This window comes from Cervus elaphus, chromosome 22 (assembly GCF_910594005.1).
Source record: "Cervus elaphus chromosome 22, mCerEla1.1, whole genome shotgun sequence".
NCBI classification, from domain to species: domain Eukaryota; kingdom Metazoa; phylum Chordata; class Mammalia; order Artiodactyla; family Cervidae; genus Cervus; species Cervus elaphus.
Window position 1 is genome coordinate 17,851,788 of NC_057836.1, and position 25,857 is coordinate 17,877,644.

The 25,857-nt window shown below is 42.4% G+C and overlaps 1 protein-coding gene and 1 pseudogene across 2 annotated transcripts in view; both read right to left on the reverse strand.

Moving 5' to 3' along the window:
* Positions 1–25,857, reverse strand: part of LOC122679941 — a 405,877-nt gene that overhangs the window by 349,027 nt on the left and 30,993 nt on the right.
* On the reverse strand, positions 1,636–15,990 carry LOC122680753 (annotated as a pseudogene). The gene is made up of 8 exons (XR_006336772.1): positions 15,546–15,990; positions 9,279–9,320; positions 8,879–9,193; positions 8,592–8,624; positions 7,909–8,046; positions 7,438–7,527; positions 6,431–6,568; positions 1,636–2,244 (listed from the first exon to the last, which is right to left on the reverse strand). The product of XR_006336772.1 is annotated as an antigen WC1.1-like (transcript).

Below are 25,857 nucleotides of genomic sequence, written 5' to 3' on the forward strand. Positions count from 1 at the left end.
TCAATGGACATGAGTTGGAGCAAGCTCTGGGAGTTGGTGATGGACAGGGAAGCCTGACTGCAGCAGTCCATGGGGTCGCAAATAGGACACAACTGAGCCACTGAACTGAACTGAATCTTAAGCAGCTGAATTTCTGTTTGGTTCATTTTTCTGTTTCGTTCCTTCTCTTATTCTCTTTGCCTCACTGCAAAGCTTGAAGGATCTCTGTTCCCTGACGGGGATTGAATCCAGACCACAGCAGTAAATGCATCGAATCCTAACCACCAAACCATCAATAAATTCCCTGTTTACTTCCTTTTTTATTCTTTCTATCTCTGTAAAAAATTTACTCTGTGGAGTAACTCACCCTAGCTCGACAATTACTGAGCCTGAGCTCTAGGAACCACAAAGCACAAATAGGAGGTGGCATGCTGCAACTCCTGAAGCCTGGGTGTCTAGAGCCTGTTCTCCACAATAAGACAAACCCGCGCATAGAGAAGCCTGCTGTCCACAAAGAAGAGTAGGGCCTGCTTGCTGAAACTAGACAAAGCCCATGGTCAGCAACAGAGACCCAGTGCAACAAAAATTAAAAACAATAATAATGATGATGAGAAATATTTTAAATCTTATTTTGTTCATATATTGTCTTCTTGAATATAATAGTTTATCTGTGTTTCCTTGGAGTTCACTGAGCCTCTTGGTATGTGTGCCTGATTTCATCATATGTCATCTATTTCATCACTTCCCAAGTGAATAGACCTGTGAGCTTCCCTGGGAGAAGCCCTGGACATCTTCCCATCCCCAAGCACAGCCTAGAACTATGAAGACTGCAAGTGTGAGTGTGGGTTGAAGCCTTAGAAACCATCCAGAGTCATCAAGCAGGTAACCGGGTGGGTCCAGCTCACAACCAGGCCAGCACTCTCAGGGCTTAAATTAGTTCAGCAGCTTCTCCACATGTCCACAATGGACTTGGTGGTGGGGGGTGCAGGGGGAGTGCTGTGTAAACGTAATCTTTACTTGGCCACTTCTGCATGACAGCTCTCTCTACCCTGAGGAATCATAGCAGGATCACAATTACATTTTCAGTAGTAACCAGATTAAAGCAACCTTGAAGCATCTGAAAATAGATGTTTTCAAAAAGGCCCATTGGCTGAAATTCTTCCTCTAAGAGATCAGTCATATATGATGCCTCCATCCACATCTCCGAAAAATAAATAGCCAACTGTTCCTGATCTTTCTGTCTATATCCATTCTTCTGGATCCCCTCTGCCTAGGTCTCCACATTCTTGCCCTCTTGTCCCACCTGAACACAGGGTGTGGGTCAGCATCAGTTTGCCCTCCATCAACTTGAAGATATATATGAACTGATACAATTCACTTAGAAGGAGAGATCCTTGGAGAGACAAGAAATAGCAACATCCTGAAGAAATAGTAGGAAGAGATGGAGAGGAAAGAATGGATTTATAAGGATTGGATAATCAAACAGACATGGGACATGAGCAAAGAGGTGTCTGTATCTACTAAAGGAATAAATGAGACATGAAAAAGGAACAGGTAGTTATGTACAGTTAGATTTTTAATTGGCCTATGAACATTTAGGCAGGATAAGGAAAGCTGTATCCATTCTCTCCCACAAATCAACCTTCCACTTTGAAACTCACATTCAGTCTGGTGTCAAGGAACAAGTCACAAACAGGTGATGTGACATATCGGGGAGAGCACCAAGGAATGTTCAGAATTGTTTTTGTTCTCCATGAGTTCATCTTGTTAGGAAGGAGGGTATGAATGCGGCCAAGTTTATATCCTTTTCTTAATAAGAGTGACCTGGAGCATTTGCGAGCTGGGGCAAAATCATGCCCTCATTAGCCTCTAAGACAGGTGAGAGAGCAGGGCAGCTCACTCATCTTGTATTTCCTTTGAGGAAAATGGTGTTTGAGGACCAACCTTCTAAAATCATTTGACATGAAGTTTGTTAAATTAGCATCAGAGCAAAAAGTTAATTTATTCGGAATATCTCATTTTGAGAAATTTCCACATAACACAATTACAGGTCAGCTCTACTCTATTTAAATACAGGCAGTTAGAATATCTGAGGCTCCATCTCATATTTAATAAAGCATCATGAGAAAGTCACTGGGGATGTTCCCAGAGCACTGAATTCAACATCATCGTACCCAGGGTCCCCTTTCTGCCCCTGGAGCAGCCAAGGGCTCTCTCCTCCTTCCCCAGGATCAGCCACCTCTCTGGAGAAGTTCAGAGAAGAGCCTGAAATAGTAAAGAGAAGTTTGATTAGAAATGAGACACAGGAATGGGATAGAGCCCTATGGTGGAAGGAGTCAAGCAAGTGGTGATGACAAAGCATCCCTGGGACCCATGTTTGGGCAGGGAGGATCAGGGTATTTCACTTGAGTTATAGTGAGGATGGATCCCAGCTGTCCTCTCAGATCCAGTCCATGTGGTCTCTGGGGCCTCAGCTCATGTGGAAATCCTGCATCGCAGGAGATCTGTGCTCACACAGGAGCTCTGGGAAACTTGCTTCCAGGCCACACAATAGCAAGGAGATAACCCGCAATGGTAAGAATCATAAAAAAGAATTGAAATGTTCTCCTTTCACAGGTGATAGATGTGAATTCTCATTAAGAGTGAGACTGGAGACAGGAAAAATCTGAATTCCTCACTCACAACCCAAGTCGGCTCTTGGATGACTTGACTCCTGCTCCAAATGTCCACAAAGACTATCACAGGTGCAGCCACAGATGGCCGCTCCCCAGAGACCACACAGGCCCTCAGATGGAGAAATACTCTTTTCTAGAGAATGAGTGTCTTCTCGCAGCTACTGAAATATCTGGAGCAAGTTAGATCTTAGCTGATCACAAATTCTGAGTCTATGATCCACCACCATGGCTTAATGTTAAGGTCACCGTATATCATAGACTTTGTACTTATGAATGTTAACATATAAGCAGAGCTCATCTTAAATTATAAACATACTTCACCCAATTCAATACGTTTGTTTAAATCTCTACCTTTTATGTATCAGTTCAGTTCACTTCAGTTGCTCAGTCGTGTCTGACTCTTAGTGACACCATGGACTGCAGCACTCCAGGCTTCCCTGTCCATCACCAACTCCTGGTTCTTGCTCAAACTCATGTCCATTGCATTGGTGATGCCATTCAAATATCTCATCCTCTGTCATCCCCATCTCCTGCTTTCAAGCTTTCCCAGCATCAGGGTCTTTTCCAGTGAGTCAGTTCTTTGGATCAGGTGGACAAAGCATTGGAATTTCAGCTTCAGCATCAGTCCTTCCAATGAATATTCAGGACTGATTTTCTTTAGCACTGACTGGTTGGATCTCCTTGCTGTCCAAGGGACTCTCAAGAGTCTTCTCCCACACCACAGTTCAAAAGCATTAAATATTCAGTGCTTAGCCTTCTTTATGGTCCAACTCTCAGATCCATACATGACTACTGGAAAAAAACAGAGCTTTGACTAGACAGAACTTTGACAGCAAAGTAATGTCTCTGCTTTTTAATATGCTTTCTAGGTTGGTCATAGCTTTTCTTCCAAGGAGCAAGTGTCTTTTAATTTCATGGCTGTAGTCATCATATGCAGTGATTTTGGAGCCCCCAAAAATAAAGTCTCTCACTGTTGCCACTGTTTCCCTGACTATTAGCCTAGAAGTGGTGGGATAAGATGCCATGACCTTAGTTTTCTGAATGTTGAGCTTTAAGCAAAGTTTTTCACCATCCTCTTTCACTTTCATGAGGCTCTTTAGTTCTTCTTCACTTTCTGAAATAAGCATCGTACCATCTGCATATCGGATGTTATGATATTTCTCCTGTAATCTTGATTCCTGCTTGTGCTTCATCCAGCCCAGCATTTTGCATGATGTACTCTGCATATAAGTTAAATAAGCAGGGTGACTCTATACAGCCTTGACATACTCTTTTCCCAATTTGGAACCAGACTGCTGTTCCATATTCTCTTTTAACTGTTGTTTCTTGACCTGCATACAGATTTCTCAGGAGGCAGGTAAGGTGGTCAGGTATTCACATCTCTTTCAGAAATTCCCACAGTTTATTGTGATCCACATTGTCAAGGGCTTTGGCATTGTTAATAAAGCAGAAATAGATGTTTTTCTGGAACTCTCTTGCTTTTTTGATGATCCAGCAAATTTTGGCAATTTGATCTTTTGTTCCTCTCTCTTTTCTAAATCCAGTTTGAACATCTAGAAGTTCATGGTTCATTACTGTTGAAGCCTGGCTTGGAGAATTTTGAGCATTAGTGTGCTAGTGTGTGAGATGAGTGCAATTGTGCGGTGGTTTGAATGTTCTTTGGCATTGCCTTTCTTTGGGATTGGAATCAAAACTAACCTTTTCCAATCCTGTGGCCCCTGCTGGGTTTGCCAAATTTGCTGGCATATTGAGTGCAGCAGTTTCACAGCATCATCTTTTAGTATTTGAAATAGCTCGACTGAATTCCATTACCTCCACTAGCTTTATTCATGGTGATGCTTCCTAAGGCCCACTTGACTTTGCATTCCAGGATGTCTGGCTCTAGGTGAGTGATCACAGTGAGTGATCATGGTTATATGGGTAATGAGGGTGTTTTTTCTATAGTTCTTCTGTGTATTCTTGTCATCTCTTCTTAATATCTTCTGCTTCCATTAGGTCTGTAACATTTCTGTCCTTTCTTGAGCCCATCTTTGCATGAAATGTTCCCTTGGTATCACTAATTTTCTTGAAGAGATCTCTAGTCTTTCCCATTCCATTGTTTTCCTTTGTTTCTTTGCACTGATCACTGAGGAAGGCTTCCTTATCTCTCCTTGCTACATTGGAACTCTGCATTAAAATGGATCTATCTTTCTTTTTCTCCTTTGTCTTTTGCTTCTCTTCTTTTCTCAGCTATTTGTAAAGCCTCCTCAGACAACCTTTTTGCCTTTTTGCATTTCTTTTCCATGGGGATGGTCTTGATCCCTGCCTCCTGTACAATGTCACGAACCTCCGTCCATAGTTCATCAGGCACTCTGCCTATCAGACGGAATCCCTTGAATCTATTTGTCACTTCCACTGTATAATCGTAAGGGATTTGATTTAGGTTATACCTGAATGGTCTACTGATTTTCCCTACTTTCTTCATTTTAAGTCTGAATTTGGCAATACGGAGTTCAAGATCTGAGCCACAGTCAGCTCCCAGTCTTGTTTTTGCTGACTGTATAGAGCATTTCCATCTTTGGCTGCAAAGAATATAATCAACCTGATTTTCGTGTTGACCATCTGGTGATGTCCATGTGCAGAGTCCTGTCTTGTGTTTTTGGAAGAGGGTATTTGCTATGACCAGTGCGTTCTCTCGGCAAAACTCTGTTAGACTTCGCCCTGCCTCACTGTGGACTCCAAGGCCAAATTTGCATGTTACTCCAGGTATCTCTTGACTGCCCACTCTTGCATTCCAGTCCCTTATAATGAAAAGGACATCTTTTTTGGGTATTACCTCTAAAAGTTCTTGTGGGTCTTCATAGAACCACAGCTTCAGCTGTTTCAGCATTACTGATTCGGCATAGACCTGGATTACTGTGATATTGAATGATTTGCCTTCATGTATGAGAGAGTGCAAAGATATTATTAAAACACTTGTTCCACCTTTGAATTTGGTTCACTTCAGTTCAGTCACTCAGTCATGTCTGACTCTTTGCGACCCCATGGACCACAGCACACCGGGCTTCCCTGTCCATTACCGACTCCCAGAGCTTGCTCAAACTCATATCCATCGAGTCAGTGATGCCATCCAGCCATCTCATCCTCTGTCTTCCCCTTCTCTTCCTGCCTTCAATCTTTCCCAGCATCAGAGTCTTTTCTAAGGGGTCAGTTCTTCACATCAGGTGGCCAAGGTATTGGAGCTTCTACTTCAGCTCAGTCCTTCCAATGAATATTCAGGATTGATTTCCTTTCAATTGACTGGTTTCATCTCCTTGCCATCCAAGGGACTTTGAAGAGTCTTCTCCAACACTACAGTTCAAGCATCAATTCTCTGGCGCTTAGCTTTCTTTATAAATATGCTCAATTAATCAATAAGTTTCTCCTTGGCCATGACACAATGCATGAGGGATCTTAGTTCCTTGAGCAGGGTTGGACCTGGGCCCTAGTAGTGAAAGTGCAGAATCCTAACCTCTGGACTGAAAGGAAATTCCATAATCTATAAATCTTAATGCAAGTATATCACATATAAAGTGAAGTTTATGTCACATTATGGAGACATAAATGCCAAAAGCAGAGTGATTCCTCACTCCCTGCAAGGAGTGTGACAGCATTAAATATGGCATATGGTCAAGATGATGCTACCAGATGTATGAGATTACCTATATTTTGAATCTCCAGGGAGCCTTGGCATTGAGGAGCACACATTCACTCTTCCCAGATAGAAAGGTTGCAGGAGATCACCTGACCCCACTCACCTGTCTGCGAGGACCTCACCCCATCCTCCTTCTCTGGGGGCACTTCCTCCTCACTCCCCTGAGAGGCAGGAGGAGTTCCAGGCACTGGGACCTCTTCAACATCATCGTAATTTTCAGCAGGGACATCAGTCCTCTGATCTGGGGGTTCCAAGAGCAGACAAGGGAGTGTATGAAACCACAGTAAGTGGGTTGGTCTGGGGAATACCTAAGATCCCTTCTGACCCAGAGTTTCTGAGTTTCTGAAGAGAGCCACCAGTCACTGCTTGGTTCAAAATACTTTTTTCTCTAAGACCATGTTTCATTTTGATGTGTCCATAAGCCAAAACATGATTTTACATACCTTCATATTTTCTGGTGGAAACTACATATCTCAAAGCAACTCTTCCACCACTGAGCATTGCTAAAGTCCTTTGACAAATTGCGCTTTACAGATGTTATTTTTTTTTTAAATATTGTGTGCCTAGTGTGATTCCAGACACAGAGAGACCAGCCCCGATGTGAGACATCACAGAACAGCCAGAGAAGGAGAAGGAAGAACACCATCTGGACACAAGGGATGCCTCTGGTCCATCAGAGGAAAGCCATTCCCCTTAAATCTCCTCTCCATGAGGGAAACTCTCCTCCCCAAAGCCCAGCCGAGGCAGGTCCACCTCTATTTCCTGGAGCAGATCTGTAGTCACTGTTTTCCTCACCATCTCCGGTGTAATACGGCCGTTTAGTCAGTGAGTCATCTGACAGGAAACCTCAAGTGGAGACAAACATCACACAACACACAGAATGACCCTCCCCACACCAACGGGACCTGTGTTAAGGCTGAGAAGGGACAGGCCTGGCTTCTGCAGCGTAGACAGAGGCTGGGAGATCACGGGGCTCTGAGAGGCCATCCTGCCACTTTGGAGTCTCTGTGAGACTGGGGCACACATCAGGTCTGCACGTGCTGAGAAGATGCTCACAGCCAGTGGGTGGTGACAACCAGAGGCCCCAGGAGGGCAGACAGAGACACTCACCTGGGCTGCCCAGACCTTCCTTCGGTGTCACAAGGTAATTGAGCTCCTCATACACAGCTACAGCAAGAGCATCTTCATAGCTGGATAAGGCTGAGAGATTCCCCAGCAGGTAAGAGAAGCCGCCCCAGACACCCTGGTCCAGCAGACCCTCCCTTCCTCTCCCTGGTGCTCACACGGGGGCTGCCAGGACCTCAGCATCGTCTCCCACCATATGCACCATGTCAGCACCTTCTCCCCTCGTCTGACCCTGAATACAGCTCAGCGCCAACTCTGTCTGGTCTCACAGGAGAGGCCATGACTTATGAGAGTTCACACCCTAGCCCTCTGTCTACTCAGCCCTGAGAGCTCAGCACGGAGCACATGGAGTCTGCAACTCAGAGCAGAGACCTGGCCCAGGCTCCCCTCCTCACACCTGCCCCATCTCCTGCCTCCACACACGCTCCCTGGTCCCCAGCTCCCCCTGCAGCCCACCTCTGCGCTCTGCTCTCCATCTGAGCACCTGAGTCACCAGGATGATGAGGACCAGGAAGAGAAGGGCTCCCAGGATGAGGCAGAGGACCCCAGGCAGGGAGAAGATGCCAGGCAGAGGATTTGAGGTTGTTCTGGTCCCTAAGGAGAACAGGAAAAAGGGCTGGAGATAGTCTTGGGCACAGAGAAATCCCCTGTGTCACCATTTTCAGAAGCTCCAGACAACAGTGTCTCAGCCTCAGACAGTGTCAGGGCTCCCCCTGGTCTCGTCCTCATCAAGTCAACTCCACTCTGGCCAGTGTGGCCCCAAGGCAGAGCCGGGGATTGTCAGGGAGCTGCCCTGCCGAGACAGTCTCTGAGGACCCAGCTCATCCCTTCTCCTTGGGCTTCAGGAGACAAAGCATCAAACAGTCCAGGGATCCGCACCTCACTAATGAGGAGCAACACTCAAGGGCAGGTGGGAGTTCGTTAGATTTTACAACATGGACACCAGACTTCCTTGGACCCCGGGCATGAGTACTTTGACTCTGGGCATCAAGGCAGGGGATTTCCCCAGTGTAATGCCCTGGCTCCTCCCCAGCAGCCACAGCTCCTCAGATTCTTTCCTCTTTTGAGTTGTCAGGGAGGCACAGAACAGGTCGCCAGTATTTGAGTATTCTCTGCTGCCCAGGCATAGGTCACAGTACCTGCTGCAGTCACGGGCAATGTTGTCCTTACACCTAAAGAGAAAAACAGCAGTGTGGGGAAGAAAAATTGGCCAGAACGCAGGGCAAACCATTTTCCCCTCCTGAGCCTGAAATCACCCCTCAGCTTCCATAACACCAGTCTCCAGTCCTCCCAGCTCCCCGGTCCTAGATCAGAGCCCTAGCACCCGGACACTCTCTGAACACAAACTCCCCACCACGCCCGGCCCAGCCCACTGCCACCGCGCTACCCCAGCTCACCCAGGACGTACCCCGAGCCCCTCACTCACCAGAGCACCTCACACCAGCATCCTCCTCGTGCTTGCAGTCGCTCTGCCCCCAGGGCTCCGCAGCACAGTCCCACAGGGAGGGCTCCCGGCCCCCGCACCGCACCTCGTCCAGCCAGATGCTCCCGTTTCCAGGGCCAAACGCCGCGGCCCGCACAGCTTCCAGGGCCGGGCCACAGCCCAGCTGCTGACACACCACTTCGGCCTCTGCCAGGCTCCAGGAGTCATCGCACACGGTGCCCCAGGAGCCGCTGTGCCAGACCTCCACCCGCCCTGAGCACTCGCTGTCTCCTCCCCTGAGCCGGAGCTTCTCTCTGTCTGAAAAGGCAGCAGCCCCTCCTGTGACTCCCCTGGTGGGAGGAAGGAGCCCCTGGGGCCCTGGGGAGGGGCGGGGCTGAGGTACCTGTGCAGGGGGCAGCAGCTGGGCAGCTCTTGGGTCTTCTTCCTGCAAACAACAGGGAAACAGTGGATCAGGGACAGCTGGGGGCAAGTAGTCTTGCCCCAAATAAGATTATCTAAGGCCTGACTCAGTGCAAAGGACACATGAAAACACAGGCTTATTATCTCCTGCGCTGAAACTCACTGCATCTGATCACCAGATGAAATTACCTTAAATATTTACTTGTTAATCAGTCTTCACATCCCACAGCAAATATAAACACAGACATCTACGAATGTACACACCCCTCTGAGTGAAAGTTCCACTAGATGAAGGACCTTGTATATCTTATATATGCCATGTTTCTGCTGTTAGGACAGTGCCTGCACATTGTATGCACTCATTCAACAAATATCTATTGAAAACCATTTCTAAATACCAGATAGGGGCTTGATAAATATTTATTAAATGAATGAATAGACAAATAAAATTCAGTGAAATAAAATTTGTTTTTCTTAAATACATACTAATCAGTGAAATAGTAAACCAAATATACATTGATGGTAACAGTCTATGATAATAGTTCATATTAAAAATAATCAGTCCAGAAGCACAGAGTCAATTTGTATTCAAAATCTCATGTACATAATTTTAATGGAAAATTATCAGATAGATTATAAACTACTCTTACCTATTATTCAGTGTGACAAGTGGGCAAGTAAAGACTACTGTTGTAAAAGGGAACTCTCTTTTTTAAATTTATTTTTAATTGGAAGATAATTGCTCCACAATGTAGTGTTGGTTATGTGCGTGTGTGTGTTAGTTGCTCAGTCATGTCCAACTCTTTGTGACCCCATGGATTGCAGCCCACCAGGCTCCTCTGTCCACAGGAATTTCCAGAGAAGAATACTGGAGTGGATTGCTATTCCCTTCTCCACTGGATCTTCCCTACCCAGGGATCAAACCCAGGTCTCTCACACTGCAGGCAGTTTCTTTGCTCTCTGAGCCACCAGAAAAGCCTATAGTGTTGGTTGGGAATCTCTTAAAAAGAGATTTCCTTTCCTGTATGCTTACAGGAAAGACTTCGTAGAATTCTGAGAAGATATATGTACACACATATGTACACACTGAGTAAGCCAGAAATTTTTGCAATAGTCAAAAAAAGCCTACTGAGAAAAATTTGTATTGAGTAGATGCAGAAATAATAAACAAAAGACTGAAAATATATTTAAAAGAATTGAAGCTGAGAGAAATAAATATAAATTTAAAAAACCAGAAGGGTAAATAGTACCTGTCATAAAGTATCAATATTTACATATTCTTTCCAGATCATCCTATCAAAACTCCTACCCGCTCTATGCAGAGAACCTCTGAGAAAACAATGGCAGGACCTCTGTGAGCGGGTTGCTCATCTTCATGGTCAAAGATTTTACGACCTCTCAATTCATGGGGTTTCATTGTAGGAAAAATATCATCAATAAATTGTCTCATAGTTTAATGCCTCTTTGGCCTTCAAATGAAAATGAAAAAGAGATGAGCAAAGAGAGGCAAGGAAGGGAGTGAGCCTCTGCTTTTGAAGTATCTGTTCCCACATTCTCTTAGCTGTGGGCTTCAGGCAACATCCAGCAAACCATTCAAGGTGTACCTGAATGGGGTGTGTGTGTTTGTATATGTGGAGGGGGAGGGAAGGGGAGAGAGAAACAGAGAGAGAAATGTTGAAGGAATAAGGTGCTATGGTTTGACTATTTGTAACCCTCGACAGCATTTATTTATTTCATTCAAAAGTTATTGCTGAAATCTCAATTCTCAATGTAACAGTAGTTAGTGGTGGAGCTGTCTCTAACTTTTCCAAGAACAGAAGAAAGGAACACTTCCAAACTGATTTGATGAACCCAAAATTAGTCTGATACCAAAGCCAGATAAGGACACCATGAGAAAAGAAAATTACGGGCTAATACTCTGATAAATATAGGTGCAAAAATAATCAACAAAATATCAGAAAACTGAATTTGACAATACATTAAAAGAATCATACACCATGATCAATTGATATTTGTTCCAAGGATGCAAGGATAGTTCAACATTCACAAATTAATCAATGTGATACACCAAATAAACAAAATGAAGTTAAAAATCATATCCTCAAAGGATGCAGAAAAAGTGTTTGACAAATTAAACATCCACTTAAGGTAAGAACTCTTATACAAAGTAGGTATAGAAGGACTGCATCTCAACATAATTAAGGCCATATGAAAAGTACACAGCTAACATCATACTTGACTGTAAAAAACCAAAAGCTCTTCCTCTGAAATCAGACACAAGACAAAAATGTCTACTCTCACCACTTTTATTCAACTTAGTTTTGGTAGTCCTATCCAGATCCATCAGGCAATAAAAACAAAATCAAGACATCCAAATCTGAAAGGAAGAGGCAAAACTGACACTCTTTGCAGATTGAAAAGTGAAAGTGCTAGTCACTCAGTCCTGTCTGACTCTTTGCGACCCCAAGAACTGCAGCCTGCCAGGCCTCTCTCTCCGTGGGATTCTCCAGGCAAGAATACTGGAGTGGGTTGCCATTCTTTCCTTCAGGGGATCTTCCTGACCCAGGGACTGAACCCAGGTCTCTTGCATTGCAGACAGATTCTTTACCATCAGAGTAGTAAGGAAAGAAACCCCCTTACATGATATTGTATGTAGAAAACACTAAAGACTTCACCAAAAGTATGAGAACTAATACACTCAGTAAAGTTGTAGAAAGAAAAATCTGTATACAAAAATCATATGCATTTCTTTACACTAACAGCAAACTGTTATAAGAGAAACTGAGAAAACAATTCTATTTACATTTGCATGAAAATGAATAAAATATCTAGGAATAAATTTAACCAAGCAGGTGAAAGACCTGTACACTGAAAACCATAAGACATTGATGAAAGATACTGAAGAAGATGACTCAAATAAATGGAAAGATATTCTGTGATCATGGATTGGAAGATCTAATATTGTTAACATGCCCATTCTACCCAAAGCAATCTACAGATTCACTGCAATCCTTATCAAAATTCCACTGGAAATTTTCACAGATACAGAAGAAACAACCCTAAAATTTGCATGGAACCACAAAAGATGCTGAATACCAAAGCAGTCTTGAGATAGAATAACAAAGCTAGAGGTGTCATGCTTCCTGATTTCAAACTGTATTACAAAGCTATATTAATCAAAACAGTATGTTCTTGGTATAAAAATGGACACAGAGATCAATGGAACAGAATAGAGAGCCCGTAAATAAACCCACATTTCAATGGTCAATTAATTTTTGACAAAGAAGCCAAGAATATACAGTGGGAAAAGGATGGTTTTTTCAGTAAATGGCATGGGGAAAATTGGACAGCCACATGCAAAAAATGAAACTGGACCACTATCTTACACCATTTACAAACATTAACTCAAAATAGATTAAAGACTTGATCACAAGTCCTGAAGCCATAAAATTTCTACAGGAAAAAACCAGAGAATAAAATCCTTGACACCAGTCTTTGTGATGATTTTTTGGCTTTGACACCAAAAACAAAGGGAACAAGAGTAAAAACAAGCAGTTGTGATGACATAAGGCTAAAAAGCTTCTACCCAATTAGGGAAACCATCACCAAAATGAAAAAGCAACCTATAGAATTGGAGAAAATATTTGCATATTATATTTCTGGTAAGGATTATTATCCAAAATACACAAGGACCTCATACAACTCAGTTGCAATATATATATATGATTTTTAAAAAATGGGCAGAGAACCTGAATAGACATTTTTTTTTAAAGAATACATACAACTTGCCAATAGGTACATGAAAACGTGCTCAACACTACTTATCATCAGAAAATACAAATCAAAACCACAACAAGATATCACCTCATATCCTCTAGAAAGTCTTTTATCGAAAAGAAGCAATAACAGGAGTTGAGGAGAAAATGAAGAGACAGGAAAGCTCTTGCTTTCCTGTTAGAGGGAATATAAGTTGATGCAGCCCCTATGGAAACAGTATTGAGGTGCATCAAAAATTAAAAATAGAACTGCCATATGATTCAGGAATTTCACTTTAGAGTATTTCTCTGAAGGAAACAAACACACTAACTTGAAAACTCAATGTTCACTGCAGCAACTTATGTTCAGTTGCTAGGCTGTGTCTGACTCTTGCAAGCCCACGGACTGCAGCACATCAGCCTCCTCTCTCCTTCCTATCTCCCAAAATTAGCTCAAATTCATGTCCACTGAACTGGCAATGCTATCTAACTATCTCATCCTCCGCGGCCCCCTTTTTCTTTTGCCTTCAGTATTTCCCAGCATCAGGATCTTTTCCAATGAGTCAGCTCTTCTCATCAGGTGGCCAAAGTATTGGAGCTTCAGCTTCAGCATCAGTCCTTCCAATGAACATTCAGGGTTGATTTCCTTTAGGATTGATTGTTTTGATCTCCTTGCTGCCCAAATGACTCTCAGTTCAAGTGAGGCATCCAAGCACCACTATTCAAAAGAATCAACTCTTTGGCATTTAGCTTCTTCTATAACCCAGCTCTCACAGCCAGATACGACTACTGGAAAAAATATAGCTTTGACTATATGGACCTTTGTCAGCAAAGTGATGCCTCTGCTTTTTAATATTCTGTCTAGTTTTGTCACAGAGGAGCAAGCCTCTTTTAATCTCATGGCTGCAGTCACCGTCAGCAGTGATTTGGGAGTCCAAGAAAAGAAAATCTGTCAGTTTCCACTTTCTTCCCTTTTAGTTCCCATGAAGTGCTGATGATCTTAGTTTTCAGAATGTTGAATGTTGAGCTGTAAGCCAGCTTTTTCACTCTCCTCTTTCACCCTCAACAAGAGGCTCTTCAATTCCTCTTCACTTTCTGCCATTAGAGTGGTATCATCTGCATATCTGAGGTTGTTGATATTTCTCACAGCAATCTTGATTCCAGCTTGTGATTCTTCCAGCCAGGCATTTCCTATGATGTTCTCTGCATATAAGTTAAATAAACAGGGTGACAATATACAGCCTTGATGAACTCTTTTCCCAATTTGGAACCGCTCGGTTGTTTCATGTCCAGTTCCAACTGCTGCTTTTTGACCTGCATACAGGTTTCTCAGGAGGCAGGTAAGGTGCTTTGGTATTCTTGTCTCTTTAAGAATTTTCCACAGTTCATTGTTTATGTCGTCAATGAAGCAGATGTTTTTCTGAAATTCTCTGGCTTACTCTATGATCCAACAAATGTTGGCAATTTGATCTCTGGTTTCTCTGCCTTTTCCAAGCCCAGCTTGTAAATCTTGGAAATTCTCAGTTCACTTAGTGCTGAAGCCTAGCTTGAAAGACTTTGAGCATCACCTTGCTAGCATGTAAAATGCGCACAAATGTGCGGTAGTTTGACCATTCATTGGCATTGCCCTTCTTTGAGATTGAAATGAAAATCGACCTTCTTCAGTCCTGTGGATGCTGATGAATCTTCCAAATTTGCTGACGTATTAACTACAGCACTTTAACAGTATTACCTTTTAGTATTTTATAGCAATATATATGACTCAAACAATTAAGTCTTCACTGAGGAAAGAATAAAGAAAATGCAATATAGACATATATCCACCCATAAAAAAGAAGAAAATCTTGCCAGTTTCAACAACATGGATGGACCTTGAGGGCATTATGCTAAGTGAAACGAATCAGAGAAAGAAAAATACCATATAATCTCATTTATATGTGTAATCTTAAAACAAAAAGCAAGTTCAGAGATGCTGAGTAGTTGGTGGCTGCCAGAGGTGGGGGATTTGGTGTGGGCAAAGGTAATCAAAAGGTATAAATTCGAATTATAAAACTAATAGGTGAAGAGATATAACATACAGTAAGCTGACTACAGTGAATAGTGTACTGTCTATTTGAAAGATGGCGAGAAAATACCTCTTGAACATTCTCATTATGTAAGAAAAATATTTAACTATATATATGGATATATATTTATGGATCAATATATATGGATATAGATATAGATATAGATATAACTAGACTTACTGTAGTGATCGTTTATCAATACACACAAACATATAAGCATTATGTTGTACACAGCAAAGAATACAATGTTGTATGAATTATCTCAATTAAAAATTTTTAATAAAACAAGTTTGGAACTTGTAGATTAAATTAGCTCCATCCAAACTTCATTTTATAAATGCAACTTAATTCACTTAGATTTTAAAATATCAAATCTCACTAATAACATCCTACAGAATTGGGACAAACACAGAAACGGACATGAGTCACCTGCACATGAGATGTAGGCTTCCTCCTTTGGAGAGCATGAACTGTATTTCCATGGGCCAGAAGGACACTGCCAGAGAGAGGTATCCGTTTTCCGACACTAAATCAAGTCTACCCACCGGGGTCTAGAACCTTCCCTGAGACCAACAGACGTGTTGAGACTTCCACTGTCCCCACAACCAAGCTGTCTGCAGATGATGGACACAGTGACCTCATCCATGGGGCTGTGGCAGACACTGCCCCAGGTCCCGTTGTAGAAAACTTCCAGCCACCCAGCACACTGCTGGTCCTCGCTGACCATCCTGAGGGCCAGGAACTCTAAGATTGAAAGGGAGGAGATGGGACAGAGTGAGCACTGCACTCAGTGCTCTGGGTTTTCCTCTATCCCAAAATTGTGAACACTCATCTGTGACCCAGCTGAGGAAGCAAATCCACTAGATGACCAGAGTGAAACTTGTCTCCTTTTTACTTGAGTTTGTCCATTTGTGTCTGTCTTTCTAAATATTTCTACCACCCTGATGTGGTGGATATGAACTGAGAGGAAGACCAACCCGGACACCTGCAGGGAGAGGGAGCTGACTCCTGCTTCCTGACAAAACATCTAAAAGAGTGTATGAAAGGGATGTGATGTGGACAGTGTGGAGGCAGATAGAATAATGGACCCACAAATGTCTACATGGAACCTGTGTCTATGTTTCCTTATCTGGCAAAAGGGACTTTATCTATGTGATTAAGGTATGGCCCTTGGGATGGTAAGATTAACCTGAAATATGGTGGATTAACCACCTGAGCACATTCTAATCACATTCTTAGACCCACTGTCCTTTAAAGTGGAATCCCTTTCCTCGTTCTGGCTAGAGGAAGATGTGAATATGGATAATGGATTGAGAGGTGGAGCATTGTTGGTCTGATGATGAACAGAATAGGATTATTAGTGAAGGAAGGCAAGCAGTTTCTAGAAGCTTGAAAAGACAAGAAACAGATTCTTTCCCAGAGGCTCAAAAGTGATGTGGCCCTGCTGAAACTTTTATCACAGTTTAGTGAGATCTCTGCTGGACATCTAAGCCACAGAAGTATAAGGAAATAAATATATTGCTTTCAACCATTAACAATGTGGCAATTTGTTATAGACCAAATGAAAACTAGCACAGTGGCTTTAAGACTTCTCTACCATATGTGCCAGAAGGGTGAGCCCTGATTTCAAAGAAAAACTGTGAGAAAAGGCTCTGCCAGGAAACACTACTGAGAAGAAAGGACCAGAATCTCAGTTGCTTCAGGAGGCAGTAAAAGGACCTCGTCTTCACGTCTGCTGGAAAGACGCGCTCCATGGGAGGAAGCCTCCTTCTCTGGTCCTTGCAGCATCTCTCCCTCAGGGATCAGATCCCCTTTCTTCAGAGCCCCACCCCTCCCCCAGCCTGTGGACAGTGAGCAGCACAGACCTGAGCAGATGACCCCCACGTCCTCCTTGTGTTTGCAGTCGTGCCGTCCCCAGGCCCGGGAAGGGCACTTCCACACGTGGGACTCCTTTCCTGTGCAGTTCAGGTCTTCCAGCCAGATGGGCCCTGATCCCGCCCTGAAGTGAGCTGACCCCGTGGCATTGAGGGCTTCTCCACAGCCCAGCTGCCTGCACACCACGCGGGCATCGTCCAGGTCCCAGCCACCATCACAGATGGTGCCCCAGGAGCCCTGGTCAAGGATCTCCACTCTCCCGGCGCAGGGACCGCCCCCGTCCACCAGGCGGAGCTGTCTGCTGTCTGAGGAGAGAGAAATCGGACAATGGGGCGGTGACAGGGGAATGAGAAGGATCTTATCTCCTGTGGGAACCTCACCTGAGCAGTAGGGGGCGCTCTCCTCTGAGGCTGCAGAACCTGTTGGTTCAGACACAAAGCGGTTGCACCGCGGCAGCACCTGGGTCTGGTTTCCTGAAGAAACAGCGATGATTAGAGGGTTGGGAGGGTTAAAGAACAGGAAAGTCAGTTAAACTAAATAATATTTAGGAGGGGAGGGGAGTTTGGGGGGGAAATGGATACATGTATATGTATGGCCGAGTCCCTGGCTGTTTACCTGAAATTATAATAACATTGTTAATCGGCTATACCCCCATACAAAGTAAAAAGTTCAAAAGAAAAAAAATTTTTTTAAAATAATGACCTAGTGATGGAGCAGAGATGAAAGCTGTAAGATACCAGTGAAGTTACCATAATCTTAGTGTTCTCTTTCTCTATGAAGAGCCCTGGTCCTGACAATGGCACAATTCCTGTTTTAAGCCAAGCTTTGCCCTGAGAATGAGTTAAATAAGTTGTTCTATCCTTAAGTCTATCCCTTAAATAGAAGAAGCATAACAATATCCTTTCTGAAGGAGTTGTACAGTTTTTTATCTACAATGTTTGTGATTTTAAAAATACTTATATAAAAGACACCTCATGGAAAACCAAGAGGAAAAAGAAACATTAAAAAATTTCCCAGGGTATTTGGCTCTTAACGTTACCTGACAGAGAATTTATTTTATTTAATTTTATTAATTTTTATTTGAGTATAATCACTTTACAATGTTGTGGTAGCTTCTGCTGTACAGCAAATTTAATAAGTTATACATATACATATGGGCTTCCTAGGTGACCCAGTGGTAAAGAATCTGCCTGCCAAACAGGAGACTGCGGTTGCATCACTGGGTTGGGAAGAGCCTTTGGACACAAAAATGGCAATCCATTCCAGTATTCTTGCCTGAGAAATCCTATGGACAAAGGAGCATGGCAGGCCATGAGGTCATAGAAGAGTCAGACACAACTCAGTAACTAAACAACAACAACTATATATATATATATACACATATATATCCCCTCTTTCTTGGATTTACTTCCTATTTAGGTCACCATGGATCACTGAGTAGAGTTCCCTGTGCTATAAAATAGGTTATTATTTATCTGTTTATGGGTGCGTGCATGCTAAGTCACTTCAGTCGTGTCTGACTCTGTGACACTATGAATTGTGGCCCACCAGGCTCCATGTCTATGGGATTCTCCAGGCAATATCTATTTTATACTTAGTATCAATTGTGTAGGGCTTCTGAGTCTGGTGGCTCAGACAGTAAAGAATCTGCCTGCAATGTGGGAGACCTGGCTTTGATCCTTGGGTTGGAATGTCCCCTGGAGAAGGGCATGGCAACCCACAGCAGTTGTACCAATTTACATACTCATATGTAGGAGGATTCCCTTTCCTGCTCATCCTCTCCAGCATTTATTCTTTGTGGATTTTTAAATGACAGACATTCTAACTGGTGTGAAGTATTACCTGACTGTAGTTTTGACTTGGGTTTCTCTAATAATTCGTGATGTTGTATTTGTTAGCCATCTGTATGTCTGGAAAATGTCTCTTTAGGTCTTTTTCCCATTTTTTCATTGGATTGTTTGGTTTGTTGATATTGAGTTGTTTGTGTCTTTTGAAGATTAACCCCTTGTTAGTTGCTTCATTTGCAAGTATTTTCTCCCATTCTGAGAGTTGTCTTTTTGTTCTGTTTATGGTTTCCTTTGATATGTAAAAGCTTTTAAGTTTAATTAGGTCCTTTTTAAAAAAAAAATTTTTTGTTTTTATTTTCTTTAGGAGGTTGATCAAAAAAGATCTTGTTCCAAATTATGTCAAAGAATGTTCTGCCTATGTTTTCCTCTAAGAGTTTTATAGTCTGACAGAGAATTTAAATAGCCAAGATTAAAGTGCACAAAGTATTAATTAACATGATGTGTATCTTGGCAGAGAAATGATAACAAAAACAAATGAAAATTCTACAGCTGTAAAAGTTAACCGCTGAAATTAAGGACTAGAGAATGAGTGTATCAGCACATTAGATTGACATAAAGTAGAAATAGTAAAATGGAAGATCAGAGGATAAATATTCCTCTATTTAGAAATGCTGGTTTTATGGTAAGTGCCTAGTTAATAATGCTATATAACAAAATCTCCCCCCAGACTTAGCAGTTGAAGGAATTTATTTTTTAATTTTGCTCATGATTTCCTGGGTCAGTAACTTGGGAAAGACTCAACTGGGCAGTTCTATCTTTGGGGTTTCTCATGTGGTTGCACTTAGATGTCATCTGGGGCTGACATCTCTAAAGCTTTGAGTGAACTGTGGTTTTGTAAGGAAATTCCCAGAAGTATTTTTGTTGTTGTTGGGAGGGAGGGATAAAGGAGCATCATGTCTGCAACCTAATCCAGACAGATTTTACATACTCAGGGAAAAACAGGGCAGGAGAGGGATAAATAAGGAGAGAAATGGAAAGCTAGAACAAGAGAAAGAGAGAGAGAAGAAAGAAAGAGAGGTTAAAGCAAAATACTAATCTATGCTGTACTTAAATGAGATAGATGTACTAGTCTTGACCTGGGAAATCCAGGTCAAGTTCAGAGAGAATTCATTCCTAGAAAACCTTCACTAAAGGAAATACTAATAACATCAAACCCATAAAATGCCTAGGAGAAAACTTAGTTAAACATGTGCAAAACATCTGAGAGAAATTCAAGACCTGACTGAATGAAGGGATATATTTTGTCAGTGAATTGGGAAACTCAGTGTTGTCAAGTCAGTCATTCTCAAATTTATATACAGATTAAATCTAACCTCAATCAAATTCCCTTGTGTGTTTGTGTGTCTGAAACATGACAAGCTGATTCAAACTTTATGTTGCCATTGTTCAGTCACTCAGTCGTGTCTGACTCTTTGTGACCCCAAGGACTGCAGCACACCAGGCTTCCCTGTCCATCGTCAACTCCCGGAGCTTGCTCAAACTCATGTCCTTTGAGTCAGTGATGCCATCCAACCGTCTCATCTTCTGTCATCCCCATCTCCTCCTGCCTTCAGTCTTTCCTAGCATCAGGGTCTTTTCTAGTGAATCAGCTCTTCGCATCAGGTGGCCAAAGTACTGGAGCTTCAAAAATATATACAACATACAAAAACCAAGAATGACTAAAGCAGTAGGCAAGAAAAGCAACAACATAACTTCTTTAAATTAAAGTTACCCAGACTTACTATGTGTGCTTAGTCAATCAGTCATTTCTAACTCTTTGTGACCCAATTGACTATAGCCTGCCAGGCTCCTCTGTCCATGGGGATTCTCCAGGCAAGAATACTGGAGTGGGTTCCCATGCCCTTCTTCAGGGGATCTGCCCAACCGAGGGATCAAACCCAGGTCTCTCGCTTGCAGTCAGATTCTTTACTGTCTTCTGAGCCACCAGGGAAGGTTTAAGACTTACTATACAGTTACAATAATTTAAAAAATGCAGTACAGGTGCAAGGAGAGACAAAGGATACAGTGGAACAAAATAGAGAGTCTAAAAAATATATTCAGACATATGTGCCCTTTTGCTTATCACAAAGGTGACACTGCAGTGGGGAATAGTCTTTTCAGAAAAAGATTTTGAGTCAACTGGATACCCATATTAAAACATGACACTTGACCCTTATCCTACACAGATGTCAATCCTAGAAGCCAAGTACAATTATATGCCAAAAAAATGTAATTACACTTCTGTGATATACTCTCAAAGAACATTTTTGTGATTTTGGAGTAGACAAAGTTCATTTTAGAAGGATAAAAGGAGCTCTGTGGATTGGAACAATAGACTGGTTCAAAACTGAGACAGAAGTACATCAAGGCTGTATATTGTCACTTTATTTATTTAACTTATATGCAGAGTACATAAATGCCCAGCAAAATGCTGGGCTGGATGAAGCACAAACTGGAGTCAAGATTGCTGGGAGAAATATCAGTAACCTCAGATATGCAGATGACACCACCCTTATGGCAGAAAGTGAAGAGAAATTAAAGGGCCTCTTGATGGAAGTGAAAGAGGAGAGTGAAAATGTTGGCTTAAAACTCAACATTCAAAACTAATAACATGGCATCTGGTCCCATCACTTCATGGCAAAAAGATAGGGAAACAGGGACAGACTTTATTTTCTTGGGCTCCAAAATCACTGCAGATTATGACTGCAGCCATGAAATCAAAAGATGCTTGCTGCTTGGAAGAAAAGTTATGACCAACCTAGACAACATATTACAAAGCAGAGACATTACTGACAAAGGCCCATCTAGTCAAAGCTATGATTTTTCCAGTAATCACGTATGGATGTGAGAGTTGGACCAGAAGGAAAGCTGAATGCTGAAGAACTGATGCTTTTGAACTGTGGTGTTGGAGATGACTCTTGACAGTCCCTTGGATGGCAAGGAGGTCCAACCAGTCAATCCTAAAGGAAATCAGTCCTGAATATTCATTGGAAGGACTGATGTTGAAGCTGAAGCTCCAATACTTTGGCCACATGACAGGAAGAACTGACTCATTGGAAAAGACCCTGAAGCTGAGAAAGATTGAAGGCAGGAGGAGAAGGGGACAATAGAGAATCACATGATTGTATGGTTTCACCAACTCAACAGATATGAGCTTGAGCAAGCTCCAGGAGATGGTGAAGGACAGGAAAGCTTGGCGTGCTGCAGTCCATGGGGTCACAAAGAGTCGGACATGACTGAGTGACTGAACTGAACTGACTGACTGAAGGAGCACTACATGTACAGAGAAAAAGTCGATAAGTCAAACCTATGATGCGTAACTTGACTCATTTAAGTACAGCATGCCATTAAGAAAATAAAAATATAAGACAGAATTAAACACACAAAAATCATAATAAATATTTCTTCCAAAAGTCATCATCATGGTAATTTGCACCATTATATTTCTAACAGTCAAGAACTGGAAATAAACTCAAATCTCTGCCATTAGTTGAATGGTTTAGTGCATGGTCATGTGATCATTCAAAGGAATACTCTATAATAATAAAAATGAATACAATGTTGCATAAACAACATCATGAGTGAATCTCAAACACAGTTTGGAGTCAAAGCAATTAGACACAAAAGAAAACATATGTATGGTTTTACATAAAGTTCAAAACCTGAGAAAATACTCTATGGAAGTACAAGTCTTAGGTAAGCAGTCCTCCCTGGAGAAGAAGAGGACACAGCTATTGGAAGGCAATAGTGATTCTATGGTGCTATGAATGTTCTCTTTGTAGATCTAGGTTGGGGAACATGACCTAGGTATACACTTATTGTTTGTACTTTTTTCTCTGTTATTATCCTTAAATAATAATGTTTCATAAAAAATATTATTCGTCTAGGCGTTTCTTTCCCTGACACAGCACTCCTTAGCATTTCTTAGCACTTCTTTCCCCTGAAAAAATGAGTGAACAATGAGAATGTTATGGAGCAGGACCTAATGGAGCCTTCTCAGGACAGCCCACCCTCATGTCCTCCACCTGCCTGTTTGTAGAAAAACCTAGTTAAAGAATAAATTTAATCACAGAAATGAAAAAATATTCAGAAACAAAAGAAAACAAATAGGACAAAATAATAATAGTTTAGCTCTGAACAAATTCAAGGACTTTTAGTTCCTTCTCATGGGCTATAGATAACATTCTGAGCCATATCTTTTGAACTACTTTGCTGATAGTGAAATCCCAAATAGGTGGCAGCAAAAAAATTACATGATGACCAGACTAGTGGGTTGCCATTTCCTTCTCCAGGGGATCTTCCCAACCCAGGGATCAAACCCGAGACTCTTGCATTGCAGGCCGATTCTTCACCATCTGAGCCAACAGGGAAACCCATAATCTTCATCTTACACAATTCCAAGAATTGGCCTCAAGTAAATGGCAAGAGACCGACACTAGAATTGATGATTAACTATAATTCAAACAATAAAGGTGACAGTGATCAGACCTATTTCAAGATGATTGTCAAAGCTAGCTGTGCTATTCTGCAGGTAACCTGTCCCCTACCTCCACCTGTGCACTCCAGAAATTCCCATTTAAAAACTCTCATGCCTGATCAGCAAGGAGGAGCTGGTTATTTGTTACATTAGCCCTCTGTCTCCCCAGAACTGCTGGTTTACTCAATAAAGCTGTCTTAATTTTACCCCACACTTGTCTCTCAGTATTGGATTCTTGAGTAATGAGCAGCTGAAACCTGAGTTCAGTAACAAGAATAAACATTTCACTACAGAATATCTTTCTTTTTTTTAAGCCTGTTTTCCATTACTCTCTGCTTTGGGGACATTACAGTCCAGGAGCATCCTAAGTACAGTAGCCCTTCCCTGTCTTACCTGAGCAGATCACAGAGGCCGTGTTGCCATGGGAACAGTCAGGAACACCCAGGGCAGTCACAGGGCATTGCCACAGGAAGGACTCAGTCCCTGAGCAGTGAAATCGGGCTTTCCATAGTCCATCACTTCCTTCTGCTCCGTTTGGGGTGGAGATGGCAACGCCACAGCCGAGCTGACGACAGACAACATTGGCATTGGCCAGACTCCAGTAGGAGGCACAGAGAGCTCTCCATTGTCCAGAAATATTCATCTCCACCCGCCCCTCATACTGAGAGGTGCCATTTTTCATGAGATGCACTTCTGTGTACACTGATAGAAAAAGACAGGATTTCAGCAAAATCTGATTTCTCTTTTAGCTTGAACTGAGTGTACACAGGGGTTAAGTCCTGCCATGCATCTCACCTGAACAGACAACCTGAGCAGCTCCACTGTGGTGACACCTGCCCCCTGGACAGGGCACTCTGGGGCAGAACCAGAGTTCAGGCTCCTCCCCCTCACACCTGAACTCTTCAGCCCAGACCCGGCCATCGGACTCTCTGAAGGGCACGTGTCCCAGGACAGACACAGCCTTGCCGCACCCCAGCTCTGCACAGATGACCTGGGCAGTGGGGAGTGTGAAGTTCCCATCAGACACTGGGGTCCAGGCTTCTCCAAAACGCACTTCTACTCGCCCTGAGCAGGGTCCATCCCCTCCAGCCAGACGCACAAATCCTAAGACAAACAAAGAACAACAAACCCAGTGAGTGTTCATGAACCTGGCATGACAATTGGAAACAACATCTCACAGGCAATGGTGGGAAAGCTTTACTTTCTAACAGTGAAATAAGAGGGGATAAGAAGAGAGAATCTGACTGTCATTGTCAAATTGCATTTTCATGAGCAAGTTTCTAAAGAGGTATCCAGAAGGACTGCAGGGTCAGTTTAGAATGGCTGAATCCTGAGAATATATATTTTGGTTAGGAATGTTAATTCTTATCTGGGGGCCTTATTCTGGTGGCCTGGAAACTACAAGGCCCAAAGAAACTGCACAGTGATAGACATTCAAACATGGGTACAGAGCTGAACTGAAAGTGAAAAATGTCCATGGGATTCAAGAGGTTAGAGGCCTAAGAGCCAGAGAGGTTTAGAAAGTCATCCTGAGATTTCTGGGGCTAGAATTCTGGCCAGTTTTCTCTGAGCCAATATTCAAGTCACTGAGGATGGGAACATCATGTGGGCTGGATCTGAGTGCAGGCATTAGGTCACAATTGGGTAACCTAACTGAGAAAGAAGTTGTTTACAGATAAGTTTGGAAATGACGAAAGCTCATAGAGTCATAGGAGAGGCAGGGAATGATCCTAGCCACCTTTCTTAAAAACCTAAGGTTTATGAACACACCTGAGAGAAAGTGAAGTCTCAGTGGGATTATGCAAGACAACTGAGTTAGTTGATTACTTCATCCTAGGCATGAGATTCCTAGCAAATGTGAAGGAGCGATGATAATTTAATGTATTGTAACCCTATCTATTTGCTGACTGCATATTCCTTTCCTCTTTGGATTTCTGAGATAAGAAGCCAACAAGCTATACAAAAGGAGAGTGAGAGGAAGAGAGCAGAGAGCAAGCAAGCCATATATATTTTAGAGAACTCTAAATTGCAAAAGCCTCAATGGGAACGTAACATAGATTTGGAAACCAAACACTTGTTCAATGAGAGTTTAGCACCGTTCATCCCCTGTGCTTCTCCCATTTACCACCTAATGCTGCTACACTTTCCCAATTCCCCCAATGCAGAAAAGAAGAAACGATCTTAAGAGCTACAAATAGATAGAAAGGACACTCCAAAAGGGAGAAGTTCTGTAGGGAGTGAGGTGTGGTGAGTGGTGTGTTAAACAAGGAGTGGATGGAGTATGAGACAGAGACCAAAGAAAAGACTCATGATCATGATTTCATCCTTCATGGACCATATCTGGACAGAAAAAATGTAATCCAATGGGGAAAAAAACCCCTGCAAATCATAAAGAACAATTTTTAAAAAATATTGTAAAGTAATTAGCCTCCAACTAATAGAAATTTAAAAATTAAAAAATTAAATAAAAAAAATTAAAAAATAATTTGCCTAGTTTCTGAGTGTGCTCACGATTATTTACGTACATGGTGGAATTTGTCCTGGTAAAGGACTCTGATTGCAT